At 40.6% G+C, this 18,898-nt stretch overlaps 1 long non-coding RNA gene across 1 annotated transcript; it reads left to right on the top strand.

The window, feature by feature from the left end:
* Nucleotides 1-2,104: 2,104 nt before the first annotated feature.
* LOC138273665 (uncharacterized) lies at nt 2,105-18,164 on the top strand. The gene is made up of 2 exons (XR_011200290.1): nt 2,105-2,472; nt 17,784-18,164. It is a non-coding gene; the product is annotated as an uncharacterized lncRNA (long non-coding RNA).
* The last annotated feature ends 734 nt before the right edge of the window (nt 18,165-18,898 follow it).

The following is an 18,898-nucleotide window of genomic DNA, read 5'->3' as shown; positions in this document are numbered from 1 at the left end:
TTTACCACAATTTCAAAAATTATAACGGAGGTCTCAAAACGTGCCTCCTGTCAAATTAACATGAGTTTCTCCTGATAAAATTTTGCTTGCACACAACATGACATGAAAGCTCACCTAATGTAATGGATGAAAGCACACACAATGTTAATAGAACAGTTGCCATTTCATTATTATGTGCCTTTTTTGGGCTTTGGTGACTTTTTGTCCCCAGGTCTTCCTGAGTTATAAAGTGGACTGTGAGTTTTAAATGGGTTAGTTATGTATATTTCATTTTATTCCCCCAAATGCTTGATACAAAAAGAGAAATTCATTGGTGACAATGATGCTGCAGGATGTATAAGTGGACGTACCTTGGCCCACCCACTTATGCAGATCTCTCAGTAGAATGTGATATAGGCCGGGAAGTGATATACCAATAAGGGGGGCCTCCACCCCCGAACCCATGGCCTGGCAAGGACCACAGCAGGTACAAACTGTTCTACAACTGACCCTCCACAGACTTCCCAAGCAGCCAGAGTGGGGATGTATTTGAAATGCCCACCCATTTGGTCTAAGGTATGGGGATCTCATTCTTCTTTCACCAGCCTTGCTTAAGCGCTGGAATATAGTACTTATAGCCAACAACATTATGCCTGAATACATTTTATATGGACTGGGATAGCAAACTGCCGCCCTCTTGTTATTGCACCCTCTTGACTTTGCCTCATGGCTGATTAGGCTACCTGCCTTGCCTAAGGGGTGGCTGCTTACAACCCCCTGCATTTCCAAAATATGCATGTACATTTTCTCTCCTTTTCCTTTTCTTGCCTTGCCCCAGTGTGGGAAAGCAGTCCTTAGTTCGTAAAAGTAAAAAAAAAAGTAAGTGCCAGGGCTCTTCAAGGAGGCCACTGCAGCTTCGACCACCCGCTGCCCCGGCCAGCACTGCCAATGATAGTACCAACACAACTACTACATACCACTCTCTTACAAGTGTGACAATTCAGACTATGTCAGGCCACACAAAGCTATAAAAATGGTGTGGGAAGCAGGTCAAAAAGGTGTCCAGATTCCATGCCCATGCAATCCGGGTCATTTCTGCTGAGTGCACAGATAGATGGTCACATAAGTCCCAAATGTAATTGGCATTTAATGTGCAAGTGTGTGAAGGAGTATCCCCAGCTGTAAAATATTGATAATCTCAAAGGAAAAGAAAATGCTGTTTTTACAGGTGGGTACCGAAGTAGAGGATTATCACATGCAGAAGGACCGAACGAAAAGGCACTGTTAAAGAGAAAGGAGATGTGTGAGGTATGCAGATAGAGGATTTCAAAAATATGTGGGGAGGAAAAGGGTGCAAACTTTTACCTGAGCGAAAGACTGCGAAGAAAAGTGGTGTTAATGGGAGAGTAGGATTGACAGAGAAACTCTGAAGACCACTGCCTTTCCCACAGACCTTTGAGTTGTTTAACTCACAAACTTTTCTCTTTAGAATTGAAACATTTACAATTCTCATTATTTGCAACATTATTGTTTTTACATGTTAATTGAGTACTATTAAAAAGCATAGGCAAAGCCAGCAGTTTTGGCTCATTTTAGGCATATGTTTATTATTGCATGTCATAGCTGGATACAGTTCTTGAAATGAGGGGGATACTGGATTCCATATCCGTCAGCTAATATTGAGCCAGTTAAAAATGTGCTGAATTTGTACCCTGTGTAATTTGCCAATACTGGGAGACATTGAGCAGTACATGCACTTTGTCTGCTTTCCGTTCAGAGCAGCAACTTACAAGTGTTCCAGGGATTTCCTATATTCACTTCAAAGACCTCACTTTAAGGGACAACAGCCCTCCTTTAGTTATGTAGGAGCTATCTGGAACCTAACTAAAAGATTCAAGGGCAATGTCGGAAAACAAAGGCTCTCAGCTTGTTATGACTTCTCAAGTGCATAAGAAAAACTATGATTTTGTGGTAGGTTTTTGACCCCTATATGTAAGGTACAAATGCACTGTAATAATGTCAGTTGTATGAGTATGAGTAGTAAGCCTAATAAAAATGTAAGTAACACTAACTAACTGTTGTAATTTATCATAAGTAATGTTTTGTATAAAATGTACATTCTCTATTTCCCCCTTCCTTTCATTGTGTGCCCACCTGCCCATAGGGATCCAAGTGTAACATTCCATTCCTCCCCATTTTCCCCTTGTCTTCCCAGTTGGTTCCTACCAGCATTCTATAACTGTTGCTGTGACAGTTGACAGCTGTGAGGAGAAATGCTCGCTACCGGTTGTGGCTGGAGGCTGTTGTTAATTCATCTTGCCAATAAATTATTTCTTAAAGAACATCATCGGAATTAAGGAATATTTATAATACTGGCGACGAATTGCTGGTGGGGGACAGCAGTCTCAGCCTCCTCCCCTACAACTTATAGCCACCTGTGTCACAGACAGATGCTGGAAATAAACAACAGGAGATCGAGAATAATTCCCTGAGGTGAGCAGAACTTTCAGTCTGGAAATAATTTGAGAAAGTACTGTCTGTTTCTACATTTCACCTGCCATGCTGCTAACGCAGGTTATTATTATAAAATATACTCTCAGCATAAACACATAACGGCAAGTTTATGTTTAACTTCAGAATTTCCTCTGTATTTTTTTCAAATTCAACCTGTCAGAGCAGCAATTAAGAAAAATGTATAGCCCTTTGCTGGACAGGCACAGCTTTAAAATAGCCTGTCAAAGTTATCACCAATTGCATTTCTAGAAAGAAATCCTTCTTTTACCTCACCTTCTGACTGGAATCCCTTCAGCAACCGAAGTCTTTTTCTTCATAAGTCTGAATGGAGGGATGGGACAAGGAAAGCCGGTCCCTCCTGCAGGAAACTAGAGAGTGAAGACTAGAGCGCACACCTTAAGGAAACACTAACAAAATATAGCGCCATCTTTGATTTACTACTATCGAGAGCCAGCACATAATCTTCACGCTGATGGGCACAGCTGTTAAACCTTCCTGAGCAAATCTGAATCTTATGTCATTCACTGGCAGACACAGTTTGTTTTTTTGCATATCTGCTCTATTGCACTGTGAGGCTAATGACACAGCCTCAATATCTTATATCTGAGCTGGCTTGATATTCTGTGTCTACACGCTGATTGGAAAAGCTCCTTCATTAGCATCTTCTACCTACTTTACAAGAAGCCTGTCACGCTGATGGGCACAGCTTATTTAACAAGTTATAGTAGTTATTAATTGCATTTGTTTATGCATAAGTTTATTATGTTTATTCCCTTCCATTTAAAAAGAGTATATGTCAGCTGAGGGCACAGATCAACAATTAACCCCTCCATTGTTATAGTAACATATTATAGATGATTTTATATGTCTTTCTATTGCTGAGGTAAACAGTGAACTTTAAACATTTACGAATATATGCCAGTGATACTAATTCTTTTCTGAGAGTATATTGAGTATATTGTTATCTGTTAACTTTATACATGGCGGCAACAAATATGTCTCAACCCCCACCCTTTTTGGATGAAGCAGGAGAACCAACCATACCCTGGAAGGAATGGGAGAAAATATTCATCTCATATCTGATTGCAATAGGAGGAGAAAAATTCTCTCCCTTAAGGAAACAACACATATTACTTCACAACTTAGGTATTCAAGGGAGAGAAGTTTATGAGAATCTGCCAGATCCTGAAAGTGAGGATGAAGATGCAGATAGCGAAGCAGATGTTTACTATAAAACTTTCAACAAATTAGAGAACCATTTTGGTCAAAGAATAAACATTGTATTAGAAAGGCACAAGTTCTTTTCTAGAATACAAGGAAAAACAGAGAAAATTTCTAGTTACATTGCTGTGTTAAGAGGTTTGGCTAGTATGTGTGACTTTGGCCCATTGTGTGATTCCTTAATTAGAGACCAGCTAGTTCGTTGCACGAACAACCACAAGATTCAAGAAAAACTATTAGCAGGAAATCCAGACTTAAAAGAAGCAATAGAAATAGCTAAAAGTATAGAACACACAGAAGAGTGCATTAGAGAAATGAAACAAAACAACAATTCAGACACTATCCACTTAGTGAAAGATCACCCAGGCAAAGAAGTACAAGACACAGGAGAAAGGAAGAAAATTCCAGACTCTCTCAATAAAAAGGCATTTGAAGAAGAGAGAAGAGACAAATTAAAATGTTTTCGATGTGGAAATTTTAACCATTTAGCCAACAATATCAATTGTCCTGCACGTTCCGTAGTCTGTAGGAAATGCAATAAGAGAGGGCATTATGCTAGACTATGTAAAAACCTAAAAGATGAAGAAAAAAGTGTACATGTTGTGGGACATGTGGGGGAATGTACTAACAAATATGTTTTCCAAGTGGTAAGTGAAGTATCTACTACTGGGAGTAGTTATCCCACTTGTGACGTTTTGCTGGATGGAGTATTGTTCAAAATGTATGCTGACTCATGCTCTCCCTACACGTTGATCGATTACAACAATTTTCAAGAAAAATTTAAGGACAAAACGTATGTTATCTTACAACCTGATGTAGAACCTGGGTGGTACAACAATGATCCCATACCATTAGTAGGAATGGTGAATATGATTATAACCTTTAAGGACCGTTCCACTGCGGGAAAGATCTATCTAACAAAAAAAGGATCTAATTTATTAGGTTGGGCTCACCAAAAAGCTTTAGGAATCAAACTTGATCCTAACAGCCAAGAACCTGTGTTATCAATTTTGGAAGGAAGAGAGAACTTAAGACGGTATGAGAAACTATGTGAAGAGTTCTCTGAAGTATTTAATGATGATTTAGGCCATCTTAAAAATTTCCAACATAAAATCAAACTAAAAAACAACGCAGTACCAGTAATACATAAGGTAAGACCAATTCCCCATTTAATGCGTGACCCTTTACAAGAGGAATTGGACAAACTGGTCAAGCAGAAAATTATAGAACCTATAGAAAGTTCTTTATGGCTCGCTCCAATTGTAGTCACCCAAAAGTCTGGAGGGAGGGGTCTTCGTCTCTGTGTCGACTTAAGAGATCTCAATGCAAATATTTGGGTGGATAGATTTCCTCTGCCCAGAATAAATGAAATGATCAGCGTAATTGGAGAGGCAAACCATTTTAGCGTAATTGATCTCTCCTCAGCATACCACCAAATAGAATTACACGAAGATTCCAAATCCTTAACCTCATTTATAACTCCATTCGGAGCATACAGGTACTGCAGAATGCCATTCGGTCTTGCTTCAGCAGCTGCAGTGTTCCAGAGAGTCATGCAAAATTTTTTGGAGGGGATAAAGAATGTTTTATGCTTCCAAGATGACATACTTATATATGGCAACTCTACAACTAATCATGACAACTCATTAAGGGAAGTTCTGTCAGCACTCAAAAAAGCAGGTCTAACCATAAGAAAAGACAAATGCCAGTTGGGAGTCCAATCAGTTGATTACCTAGGACATACGATTTCCAAACATGGAATTAAACCTAAAATTGATTTAGTCAACGCTGTAAAAGATGCTCCTCCTCCAACAAATAAGGAGGAATTAAAATCCTTTTTAGGGTTAGTTGAATACATGACTAAATTCATCAAGAATTTTGCAGATATTGCTGCACCATTAAGAGCCCTCTTAAAAAAAGGTACTCATTTCAAATGGGACGGGGAATGCCATGAAGCCTTTGAGTCTATCAAAAAAGCCATTGTTAGTGCCCCTTCCTTGGGAAATTTTGACACCAGACGTAAAACCATCCTAACTACTGACGCCAGTGGGAAAGGAATTGGAGCATCCCTAACTCAAATGGTGGAAGGCGAGGAAAAAATCATAGCGTTTGCTTCCAGAGCATTAAAAGATACAGAATGTAATTACTCCACTGTAGAGCGTGAAGCACTTGCATGTACTTGGGCTATTTCACACTTTAAATACTTCCTTTGGGGATTACCATTTACTGTACGCACTGACCATAAGCCTCTGATTTTATATATTTTCAACAAAGGGGAGGGAGACCACCACTCCTCGAATAGCTAAATGGCTCATAGGTATGGAAGGTTACAATTTCAAAATCGAATATGTTCCTGGTATAAAAAACTCTGTAGCGGATTGTCTATCCAGGCTACCATGTGTACAGGAGGAGGAAAATGCAAATAAATCTGAAGAGCCTGTATTAATGATTGATATCCCTAGTATTACAAGGGAGGAATGGAACACTTGCATGGAAAACGACCATACTCTATTAAATGTGAAGGTAAGGATAGTCCAAGGATGGCCCCCAAAGTCTAATGGCCTAGATCAGGATTTAAAACATTTTTGGGCTGTGAGACAAGAATTAAGTATTGTTGACGACAAAGTCATGAGAGGTGAAAGGATAGTACCACCTAAGGGCTTGTGGGATAGGATTACGGATTTGGCCCATGAAGGTCACTTAGGTAGAAGCTTAACCAAGGCTAAAGTCAGGGCCACGTACTGGTTCCCGAGCATGGACCGCATTGTGGAAAATAAAGTCAGGTATTGTTTGACTTGTGCCATGAGCGACAAAAGCAAGAATACCAGGTGCGCACCACTATCCCCCGTAAGTGTGCCATCCAAACCTTGGGACAAACTGGGTCTCGACATTATTGGTCCATTAAAACTTTCCACGTGGGCTGGTAAATTTATGTTAGTACTGGTGGACTATCACTCTCATTGGATCACCATCAGAGTAGTTAGCAGCATCACAACCCAATCTCTAGTGAATTTCTTAACCGATACATTCATGACAGAAGGTGTGCCTAGCACTATAGTAACAGACAACGGGGTCCAATTCACTTCTGAGGAAATGCGTGAGTTTTTACAAAGGTTGTCTATCATACATCACAAAACAGCATTGTATTGCCCTAGAGCAAATGGTTTGGTGGAACGCGTTAACCGTATGATCAAAGAGTGTATGCAAACCGCACACATATCAAGGAGTCCTCCTGATAAAGCACTTCAAAAAATGATTTGGTCCTATCACACAACCCCTAATTCAGTTACCAAGGTATCACCCTTCTTAGCGCTCAAAGGGAGGTTACCAGGCACCAAATTGAACCCCAACTGGCTGGGTGGAGGAGAGCCTAAATGGGTTCGTAGAGATAAAATGAAGAATCAAGTCAAAACACATCAGGAAGGGTACAAGAAAAGATATGACCAAAAGCATGGTTCCAAGTTAGGAAGATGGAATGTTGGCGATCGGGTAATGGTTAAACTACCAGACAATCGCCAAGGGTGTGAATCTAAATTCTCCAAACCTATAAAAATAACAGAGGTGAAGAAAAATGAAGTAACATTAGAGGATGGCAGAACGTGGAGCATGGATAGATTAACACCCCATTGTCCGTCTCAGAAGTATTCAGGTATGGATGGAAAGCCAAAGGATGTCTTGAAATATGATGGGAACAATCGCAGAGCTAGGGCTCGTGCAGTTCCTGTCTGGCACAAAGATTACATGCTCACTTGATTTCCCAACAGGATATTACTTTCAAACATTCTATGAAAGTCTTTTATGGGAAGGAGAAGTGTTGTAATTTATCATAAGTAATGTTTTGTATAAAATGTACATTCTCTATTTCCCCCTTCCTTTCATTGTGTGCCCACCTGCCCATAGGGATCCAAGTGTAACATTCCATTCCTCCCCATTTTCCCCTTGTCTTCCCAGTTGGTTCCTACCAGCATTCTATAACTGTTGCTGTGACAGTTGACAGCTGTGAGGAGAAATGCTCGCTACCGGTTGTGGCTGGAGGCTGTTGTTAATTCATCTTGCCAATAAATGATTTCTTAAAGAACATCATCGGAATTAAGGAATATTTATAATACTAACACTTACTAGTCTAATTGTTTTATTTCATTTATTTTATAAGGCTACTAATCTCAATGTAGGGGATCACCCATAGGGCAGGTTACATTTCATGTAAAAGGTTAGACATGTAGTAGTTTTACACGTCCTGGCAGGTGAAAAAATCTAAAATTTAACTTTCACTACTGCAAGGCCTACCTCTCTCATAGGATAATATTAGGTAGCCTAATTACATCTAAATAAGTACTAACTTTTGCTTGAAAACAGGTGGAAGTGTCAGGGTGGTCTCCAAAGAATAATAATTTAAAATCCTCCTTAATGGCAGCGTTGAATTTTAAGTAACAATGCTGAAAATAACATTTTTAAATAGTTGCCATCATATTGTCCTAACTATTTGGTATCTGCAGCCTGTGTCCTGGGTCACATAAGTAGGTGTAGTTGATAGTATATCCTCCCAGACATGAATACAAAGGGGGATTAGGTGTCAGGGTGGGCCATCTTGTCACAATGGGAGGGCTGAAGCTGTCACCTGCCTCATTTGCACTTCATAGGGACTTTAAACTAGTCTATTGTCACCTCAGACATTATGGGACTAGGGAACGGAAGGAAGACATTTCCAGAACCATATATGGGGAGGAAGTTTAGAAGTTTCTCTCACTTCAAAGTTGGCATCAAGTGTTAATATTGGACCCTCAGACCAACTCTTCCGAACACTCCTGGACCTCTGGATACTATAGAAGAAGGATTACCCTACTGCTTGATGTCTGTCCTCTGTCTGAGAAAGAAGACTCGGTCGGCTCCCTTTATTCCAGGCTACTAAAAGCTCCAAGGGTCAGTGGACTGACCTCATACTCAGAGCTAAAGGGACACAACAAGTTCCAGATGCCTCCATGTAACTGTTCAGGTGATCTACTGCAACAGGACATGCCTGAACCCTGTTAGTTTCTGCTGGAGTGAGTTTCTGATCCCCATGAGGTGCCTCCCAGGTCCTAGACCCGTGATTTGGCATCAGTTGAGCTTCTACTGGAAGCAAAGGAGAAATCCTGCAATTTTGGAATCTTCTTGACCATGAACGAGCCCATGCATACCAAGATTTTGCCACCTGCGACAAACGCCAGCACGAAGCGCCAGTGTACCTGACTCTTCACGCTACAGCAACTGTCAGCAACAATTGGCAACATGAGATCTGCACTTTGCACTACAGTATCGACAGCCGGCAATGACCACCATAGAAAAGCTCCAGAAACTTCTGACCACGATGCCCAACTGAATCTTAGTTCTGCAGCACCGGCCGGTCACGATGCCTGGCCAGCTTCTCAGACTACAATGATGACCATCTGCGATGCTCTCCCTGCTCCCCGCTGCCTATTCCACAGTGAACTGTACTCCTTGCACCGGACTTTAAGAAGGTAACTTTTTCAGGGGACCTGACCTAGTCCCGTATCTAGCCTGCACTCCATTGCGGTGAGCCTGAACTTGTGACTTTCCACTGGTATAGCATGAGTTGATGACAGTGTGTGGCGCTTTGTGCTTTTAGGTGCGATACCTACCTAATTCTTTAAAATGCATATCTCCACGTCTGCCTATTGGATCTTTGAAATTTTGGTGCCAGATAAAGTATTACATTTTCCTCTATTTTTCTAAATTGGTGCAGGATTTTTTTTGTATTTTGTTTACACGTTCTTACTGTTTGTGTGCTGCACAAATACTTTACTCATGGACTCTAAGATAAGCCTCACTGATTTTGAATCAAGCTACCAGAGGATTAAGCACAGGTTAGTTTAATGACTTTTACAATTCCTACTGGCAAGTATTGTGGCTGTTGCTTGAGAAAGACTCACACCAACCCTCAGCCAACAACCCCATTTCTAACAGTAGGCTTTATGTGTTATGAATTCTTGGTGTGGGGAAACACAAATTAAGGATTTAAAAGTAATGTAGTGGTTGGTGTTGTCTATAATAATAACATTTTATCTACCCAACAAAACCCTTTTGCAACCTTCTTTTGCACCGGTTGTGAAAGATTGAAAATAAAGCAAGTAAGGTTCTCTATCTATGCATTGGAATTTCCATGTAATTCCATGATGCCGGTTGGGAACTCACTGTGCTATATTAAAATGACTGTAACTTATTAAATGCAAGTAACAAACTGATCTGTTACAAAAGTAACAATCCAATGAACTATCTACAGGAAATACAAATCTGTGATCAGTATGCTATGTTGTGCTGTGCAGCAAGCATATTAACCCTCTATGCTACAGATATGACCAGACAAAACACAGATAAACCAGCAAGTGCAGTATCAACCACAGTTATCTTACCATTTTTATCTACTCAAATTTGCTGGTTTCTCTAAGACCACTGCAGCAGCTGCCTTAGCTGCGTACAATAATTTAAAATGCAGCATGTTTGTGACTAATTATGTAAGCCAGAACAAATTTACTGATGATTAATCCTTAATAACATGACTGCGCCACTTGCAGCTCTGCTCCCTTTCTGCTGCCATACTTCATCTCTTAATTTACAGGCTCCTGGAGTAAATTGTTTCTATTACCACACTGTCTGGATCTGATAGTTGAGCGCACTCTCTGAGCTGTATTTAACCACGGTATACAGGGCCTGATTTTATGTTTGGCAGATGGGGTTAGAAACATGACAGATAGCCCATCCCCCGTATTTCGATTCCATTCATTCAGATATCCGTCATGTTTGTGATGGAGTAACCCATCCACCAAACTCTAAATCAGGCCCATAGTCATTATCTTACCCTGGCTTGAATGTGCCTCCATGGACTTCTTCTCCTGGATTAATTTCACAATAGGTCTACTGGTAGTGCAAAGGGTCCTCCAAAGGTTGGGCTCGTATCAAAACTTTGATCACTCCATTAAGTAGTCTACTGGTGGTCTAATAGGGCCTTTTGGGTTTGGACGAATTTTGTTACAGGACCAGCTCTGACCATTTCCCCCTCAGGGGGCAGCTTCTTTTGTCCTGCCTTGGCACATCTTGAATCTCACCCAGGTGTGCTCCGATCGCATTCTCATAAACAATTATGAATACCAAAGCCAATGGTATGCGGACCACTGACAAAGAATTGGGCTCTCCTAAAAGCCACTCAGACCACCCTGTGAATGGCAATAACGCTCACATTTTTATACCACCTGATGTGTCAAGCATGTTTATATGATTTTTGACAAATTTGAAGCACACTCTCAGTACACTCACACACAACATGAAAACTCAACATTTTAGATGATACCACATGCAACATCCATCTACATCCTTGCTCTCTAAGATTGTGTCCTACCTAAAGCCTACTTGGAAAGTACTTTGAGGTCTAAATAAGAATTCCAGAAGACACTACAGAAATGCAAAAATACTAATTGACGGTTAAAGATAGTTTTATTACAGGTTATATTGTATTCTGAAAAGCTGGTAGGTTGAGTCAGAGCCCTTCACATCACATGTCATATTATACTTCAATTATATTGTTGCTCAACATGTGGCTGAACCAGTCCAGGGTTATCCCAACTTTTCAAGAGATCAACCCGTTATAAAATCACCCTATTTACAAGCACATTTAAAAAATATTCTCTTTTGTGCCTTTTCCTCTTACCCAACCAGTTGGTGTTCAATGCCACTGGTCCAAGTGCTTTACAGGCATCATGCCTTTTCTTTAAATACATGAAAAGGGAAACTACAAGTCCAAAGTAAAATTCTGCTTAAATCCTATTGCACTTTTCCACAGTGTGACTGACTCAGTTTTCTCCAAAATCATGAGAGGAAGTCTGCCGCCCCATAACTATAAAATATATTTTATTTTGATCATAGTTTATTGCCCACGCTGTTTAAAAAGAAACTCCTTTTCTCATTCATGCTTCCTAACCTACCCAAAGACAAACTCTAACTCAGTATAAACGTTTCTTTAAATATTCTCAATTTATGACGAGTAACACTGCTGAATAATTTCAAATTAAACATTTGCTATGGATGTTCGGATACATTTTGGGAGAGAACTACCAAAGGATCCCGCAAGTCGTCTTTCTCCAGGGTCGCACAAAATCTCCTGAATAGCCTGTTGGGTGAGTTAATTTGAGTTCAGTGAGGAAGAAAGATGAAATCACACCATCCATCAACACAAATAAATAGCGGGGCATCCAACAACATTCACTGCAACTAAAGACAGAAAATGCAAGCTTCCATCAGTGGGTACCTTAAAGTCAACGACAGAAATATGGCCACTGGGCAGGGCCACGGGTGGTAACTACTACATTCAACATTACAAAAGATATTACTTTCACTTCGTAGACATGTCTGTATTCATCAGATATTGTCGGGGTCTAATAGAGCACAAATATTCCTGATTTTGCTGCTTCATGCATGTATCTTCACTACCCACCCAAGCTTATTCACAACGAGGGCCAAACTGGCCTATAGGACAATCAGGCAGTGTCTGATGGGCTGGCCTGAAAGATCATTGTGTGGGCCGTTTAGTAGTAGTTTGTGGGCTTGTTTATGACCAGGTGGGCCGGTTTTCACTGTTTCTTTCCCTGATATTGACACAAACGTTGCCTGTAAAATACCATATAGGGCTTTACAAGTTCAACACTGATCTGGTGTGCAAATGTGGACCACTTTTTTAGTTATTTGGTTCACTAATGGGAGGAACTTACATATAGATGTCAAATTGGTTGTCCGGTACGGCCCTGTTCTTAGCCTTCGGCGATCCAGAATCCTCGAGCCCAGGCCTGCCGTGCTTACTCGTCCAACTTGTTTTCCATTCCCTCCAATAAGTGCTGCTGGGTGGTGATACGTCATTACACCTGCAACGATACTTCAGGAAGATGGTCACACAGAAGATGTAACAGTCCTGGGACACTCGTTTTAAAATACCTGCTCACGTCGTTTCAGGTAAACTTCAAAGTAAAAGAGAAAACAGTACTGTTTTTATCAAACATCAGAAATCTACCAGAAAGTAGTGGATATGCCGACCCATTATTATTGTGGTATGTGTTCCACACATCTAATTCTTACAAAAAAGCTAAATCTTATGAATACGCACACAGGGGCATATTTATACTCTGTTTGCGCCGGAATTGCGTTGTTTTTTTTTACGCAATTCCGACGCAAAACGAACTCCATATTTATACTTTGGCGTTAGACGCGTCTAGCGCCAAAGTCCATGGAGTTTGCGTCATTTTTTAGCGTGGACACCTACTTTGCGTTAATGAGATGCAAGGTAGACGTTCCCGTTTAAAAAATTGACTCGGAGGCATGTGCGCCGTATATACACTCCCGGGCAAAATTCACACCCGGGAGTGGGCGGGTCAAACAAAATGACGTACGGCCGCTTTTGCGCCGTTTTTTAGCGCCTGGACAAGGCAGGCGTTAAGGGACCTGTGGGCTCGGAAGGAGCCCAGAGGTGCCCTCCCTTGCCTCAGCCTGACTTGCCCCATTTTTTGGCGCCCAAGCTCCATATCCCCCTACGCCGGCGCTGCCTGGTGTACGTCGTTTTTTTTCACGCACACCAGGCAGCGCCGGCGGCTAACGCCGGCTAACGTCATTGATTAAATACGGCGCCCGCATGGCGCTTCAGAATGGCGTTAGCCGGCGCTAATTTTTTTGACGCAAAACTGCGTTAGCGCAGTTTTGCGTCAAAAAGTATAAATATGGCCCACAGTGCGGCTGACAGCCCACAAGACGATGCTCAGACAACATCAGCCAGGCAAGTCTGCAAATGTAATTTAATTGGTGACTTTCTGTGACATTACACACAAAGCGGATCCTTCAAGCTGAGCGCTGGGCAGACCTCTATTACGCTCAACGGGTTCCGACTGTCAAGAAATCTATGTGAACTGCCAGCTTTCTACTCCAAACATACTCTGATCCGATTCTTGAAAACATAATCTCATGTCTCTAGCAAGCTCGGTAATGTCTGTATCTAGGATACAGAGGTATTAGCAGGAAACATCAATACTTCGGTGAAGAATGACCGGAATTGCAACAGCGAAGAAATCCAGACCGATTAAACGTTACAGTTTGAAATGGAAGTAACTGAGGCAAAAAAGACAAATAATGGCAAACTGTCTCTGTGGTTAGCGAAGTGTTACGCTTCCAGTGTGCGAAGGAGGGGGGGTCGAAAAGACGGGAAGAAATACCGACTTCTCCGACAGCCAAGAAAAAAAGACAGCTTTAAAAAACATCAAGTTGTCTGCAATGAATATTTTTCTTTGGTAGTGGAACCATTTTGAAGAAGCGAGGCTGTTGATTCGATTTAATGAAGCACAACTCAAGCGCCTTGGGGCGCGTCAAACAGCAGCAGCGCTTTTATCTTGTGACCAAATAAAGGTCTTTGAGATGGGTGTGTATTGATTCGAACCCAACGTGACCCCCAGACTTTCAGAGGTATTGCGCAGGTACATTGGTTAATCTCCCAAGGGCCACTTTAGTAATTGCCTGCGATTTAATGATGGTGCAGGAATGTGTATCTAAAGCTGAGAGTTCGCAATATTAAACCCCACAGCGCAAAAGCAATTAGAGCGCTGGAAGGCGATTTCGGAGTACGTGGGGCTTCCGAGCGAACCACTAGGTCACGCCGAAGATGAAAAAAAAAGTGGTAACTGGATGAAAAATTGAAAATCTATTTGGATCTAAAATCAACAACCATTTTAATTTGATTGAACAACCTTAGCACACGCGGTGGACATTGCCATTAGATACTTTTGTGCAGCAGAATATTGAATTAGTACATATGGCTTCCTTTTCTTTTAATGACCCTTTAATACCCAGTATTATATTTCAAAAACCTGCACAGTGGTGGTAGAGTTCTCTGCAAAACTGGTAGTTTTAAAAAAAATATAATGGGATTTACAGGCAACACATTATACTCTCTCTTGGACTGCAATTTTAATGGTTTGAAAGGTGAGGCAGAAGCCCTTGATGGCTAGAAATGTTGTCTCCATTTCCAGTCATTTTGGCCCAGAATGATCAAGCGCTTACATTGCTTCTTAAGGGCTTAAATTATATTTATCGAGTGACGCACAAGCCTTCCTGTGTCGTTTTCAGGAGCTTTGTGTTGCATATGCTGCGCTGCATCTGCCAGTGTGATGCAGGAATGAATGTATGCATGATAAATGTTCCAGCGCAAAATCTAACGCAACGTTTACATAGGACTTACCAGCACAGCACTGTGTGGCGCATCATCGCACAGTGTAACGCAGCAATAGCAATGCTAAAGAATGCTACGCATTGTCAACGCAGGTGCATGCAACATCACAAGGCCATCAGCATAGAAATATATCTAACTCAAGCTCTCTGGCGAGCTCATCCACGCAATGGAAGCAGTTATTCTGCAATTAGGAGTTGGTGTGACGTAACAACAGCGACGGCAAAGGAGAAAATGGCATACATTCAGACAAAGAATCAGCCTTATTGATATCAGATAGGAGGAGGGGATTCAGCTATACCGTTTGAAGAAGGAGAGCATCCTGGAATTGCTGGAGAAGGTCTGCTCAAATCTACAGCTAGCAACAGGAAGGACCCATGCCATCCCACCACATGTAAAATCAATGGCAGAAGTACACATGTGGGTCCCTGGCTCCTACCAGAAGACATCTACAATGTTGGCTAGCATTTCCCAGGGTGCCTTTCCTCACATCTGCCATCTGTGTTGGATGCCATCATCAAGCTTATACCAGAGTACCTGTGATTTTCAAAAACCATCCGGCAACCACAAGCCACCAAGCAGGGTTTTTATGACGTTACAGGATTCACTCATGTGCTTAATGCTATTGAATTTATCCATGTACAATTGATGTCACCTCCACCTACAATGCACATTTTCCGTAATTACAACCCCATCAACGTGCATGGAATTGTGGACCATAATGGACTGTTTACCAATGTCCAAGAAAGTACCCTGGAAGTTCCGATAGTGCCTAGTCAGGCGTAGTACCATCAATGAGCATTTTTAGAATGGAAGGTATGTAAACAAGCTACTAATTGGTAGGTCAAAATGCACATATTATTAATCCTGTCTTTTTCTGAACTAAATTTTTTAATACATAAATGTAGCTTATAAAAATTCTGTATGTACACAGAGTGGGTGCATTGGAACCAATCAGATAGCCAGTTGTCTTTCACTGGGTGTAAAGTTTACTATTGTCTCATGCGATGCTGGACACCAAACAAACTAGTTGTCCTGTGTGATGTCAAAGTGAGACAGGACACATCCACCATACCAGCACAGTTATTGACATTCTTTCATTACCTGTGTGCTGATGCACCGTATGCATTCTACCAACAAGACATCAACCGTTGCACCATAGTGGGTCTGTGTTATGATTTAGAAAATCCTTATTGGTAGGAATTGTAAAAACTGTAAATATAAAGAAGTCAGAATTAATTGATCCACTTACCATGTGTGTTGCAGGCGGTAGTATATATAGGCAGATAAAATGACAAGAAGTACAAAATCTGTGTCTTAATCTTATGTCTGCTTCTGGGATCTACAGCATTTAATACAAGTATAGAGTTATCAGCTGCTATCAGTCTAGTAGACATAGCAAAACTTTCAGTTAATGCTTGTGAATGGCCATAATCCAACAATGGAGACCTTAACAGCCTGAAATGTCATGTAAGTCCACATAAGGACGGCTGCCTCGTGTGAAAGTGATGTACAAACACACTCAAACTACCTTAAAGATTGGCTTGATTGCAAACTAACACATAACTATTTACTAGCTGCCCCTGTTATCTTGTGAGGCACAAGGGCAAAGGAAAGGCTCAGTTATTACATATTATAACATTGGAATGTTGGTAGCTCCATTGAAAACAATGGAGTGCTGCGGGCTTTTACAGGCCGGTAAAAGCCTGCAGCGCCAACATTCCAATGTTCCCTTTGTTCACAGCCATTGCTGTGAACAAAGCCTCACGGAGCCCGAGGGGATTTTAATCCTCTCGGGCTCCGTGATTTTTTTTTTTTTTAATAGAACATTCTGCCCTGAGTGGCAGAATGTTCTAATAGCCTTAGAACCCGCCGTAGCGGGCTCTACCGGCTTTTAAAGTCCCTCTCCCTTGTTAAATGCCCTCGCCTTTGGCTCGGGCATTTAACGCGGGGAGCGGGCCTTTAATAGCCGGTACAGCCCGCTACAGCGGGTTCTAAGGCTATATTAAGGCCTCACAGTTGTTGCATTGTTCGAGTAACTGACATATCCTTGTAATAAGAAATCGTAAAAACTTGTGTGTCATGACAAACCATGTTTCTAACCAAATAAGAAACGTACACACACAGACACATCAAAATAGTGATGTGGACATGTGTGTAGATGACTACTGGTTCGCCAAGCATCAAATTGTATCAACTAGTAATGAACTACATTGGTTGAGACATGTTCTCTGTAAACATTCTTGCAAATATATAGCATATGTAGCATATTGCTTCAGTATGAAAAAAGTGATTTGAAGGAGTACACAACATGGATAATAATGGTCCAAAAAAGCTAATTTTGTGTATTCACATATGTGTACCTAACCTACAATAACAATTTGCTCTGTTAATGTAGCTATTTGTCTGTTTATAAACCAAAACATTGTATGTGTGACTCAGATTGTTACTGTTAGCGAAATACATAAACCACTATATGTTATGTGTGTCAAATAAACCCAACCCAACACTAACTCATTTATGTGTCAATCTCAGTATCCCAATGTTGTCATGTTTTAAATAGGCAAAACAGAACCAACTCCCATTGTGATATGTAACTATGGATGTTGAATAGAAATTCATTTAACACTGTTAAAAATAATTCCATACAGCTATATGTGTAAAATAGGTCTCACCCCAACTATGTTCACACCAATTTAATACATTCTAAGATTAAAAAGTATACATGCTTTTTACTTGTTCAATGTATATCATTAACCCAGCATGCACATTTTAGTTGTCAATTACTTCTAACACGTTATCCTATCTCTTACTTCAGGTGAACAATTTTATGTCCTACAGCCATGGAGGATGACTCAATTTACTAATATAGAGAATGCTGAGGACAACCTACAATGTTGTGGAAAGGATGTTTGGTGTCCTGAAATCTCATTTTCGTAGACTGGACCAATATGGCTGAAGGTGACTCTACACACCCCAAATGGTGGGTAAAATCCACCTTGTTTGTACTGTTTGGCACAACATGTGTGTCAAAGCCCAAGTACAATGGCACTCTGAATGTCTAATTATATCTCAGGATGAGGATGATGATTTACAGTGAGAAATTGTGCAGTCAATGGCAGTCCGTGCCAACAGAGACAATCTTGACTAATTTGTTTTTGTATAAGGCAATAAAATAAAAAATACAACTTTTACCTAATTTTGCACTGTCAAAGGATGGTCATGTTGTTGCTTTTGTATAAATGTCAAACACAATTTGTGCTAAGTATGTTAAAAAGACCCACACTTAAATATATATGATTAATGTTATAACAGTGTGTGGAGTCGTTGTTATGCAATGTCAGACATCCCAGTCATGAGCAAAGCAAATAACTGTAATCTGGGGATTTATGATAATAGCTAAGTAGAGTTACCTAAGTCACATCAACTTATGTATATAAAAATGTACTCTAAATCTAAAGCCATCATAGTAGTATAGCTGTCATATTGTCAGTATCAAAATAGCCTGTCCATGACACTGGTCGGCATTTCATGATTCATGCACAATGTGTATACCACTAACAAAGGATGACAGGTGATGTCTGTGAGTGCATCTATGGGGTATCCATAAAAAATCACCTGACTTTTATTTCATAAGGACTTTTATATAAGATTTGTAGTATCAAGTATGGACTCGTTGCGACATGTAACAAAAAAATTGTAAACATATTACTTTAGACATATACGTGTATGTATTGTTCATGTACACCCAAAGATATGTATCAAACTGTGGTAACACACTTAGCATTGCAACATGTGTTTTGTGTAATCAAAAACAATGTCATCCAAGGGCTGTTACTTCGTTTTGCAAGCTTGTATTGTAACATTGTACCTTAGAAAGATTATCAGTGCACCTATGTATTGACCCTTGTATGTGTTAAGAATATTGATTTT

Source organism: Pleurodeles waltl, chromosome 2_2 (genome assembly GCF_031143425.1).
Source record: "Pleurodeles waltl isolate 20211129_DDA chromosome 2_2, aPleWal1.hap1.20221129, whole genome shotgun sequence".
Taxonomy (NCBI): Eukaryota; Metazoa; Chordata; class Amphibia; order Caudata; family Salamandridae; genus Pleurodeles; species Pleurodeles waltl.
This window is presented reverse-complemented; position numbering and strand designations above follow the sequence as displayed.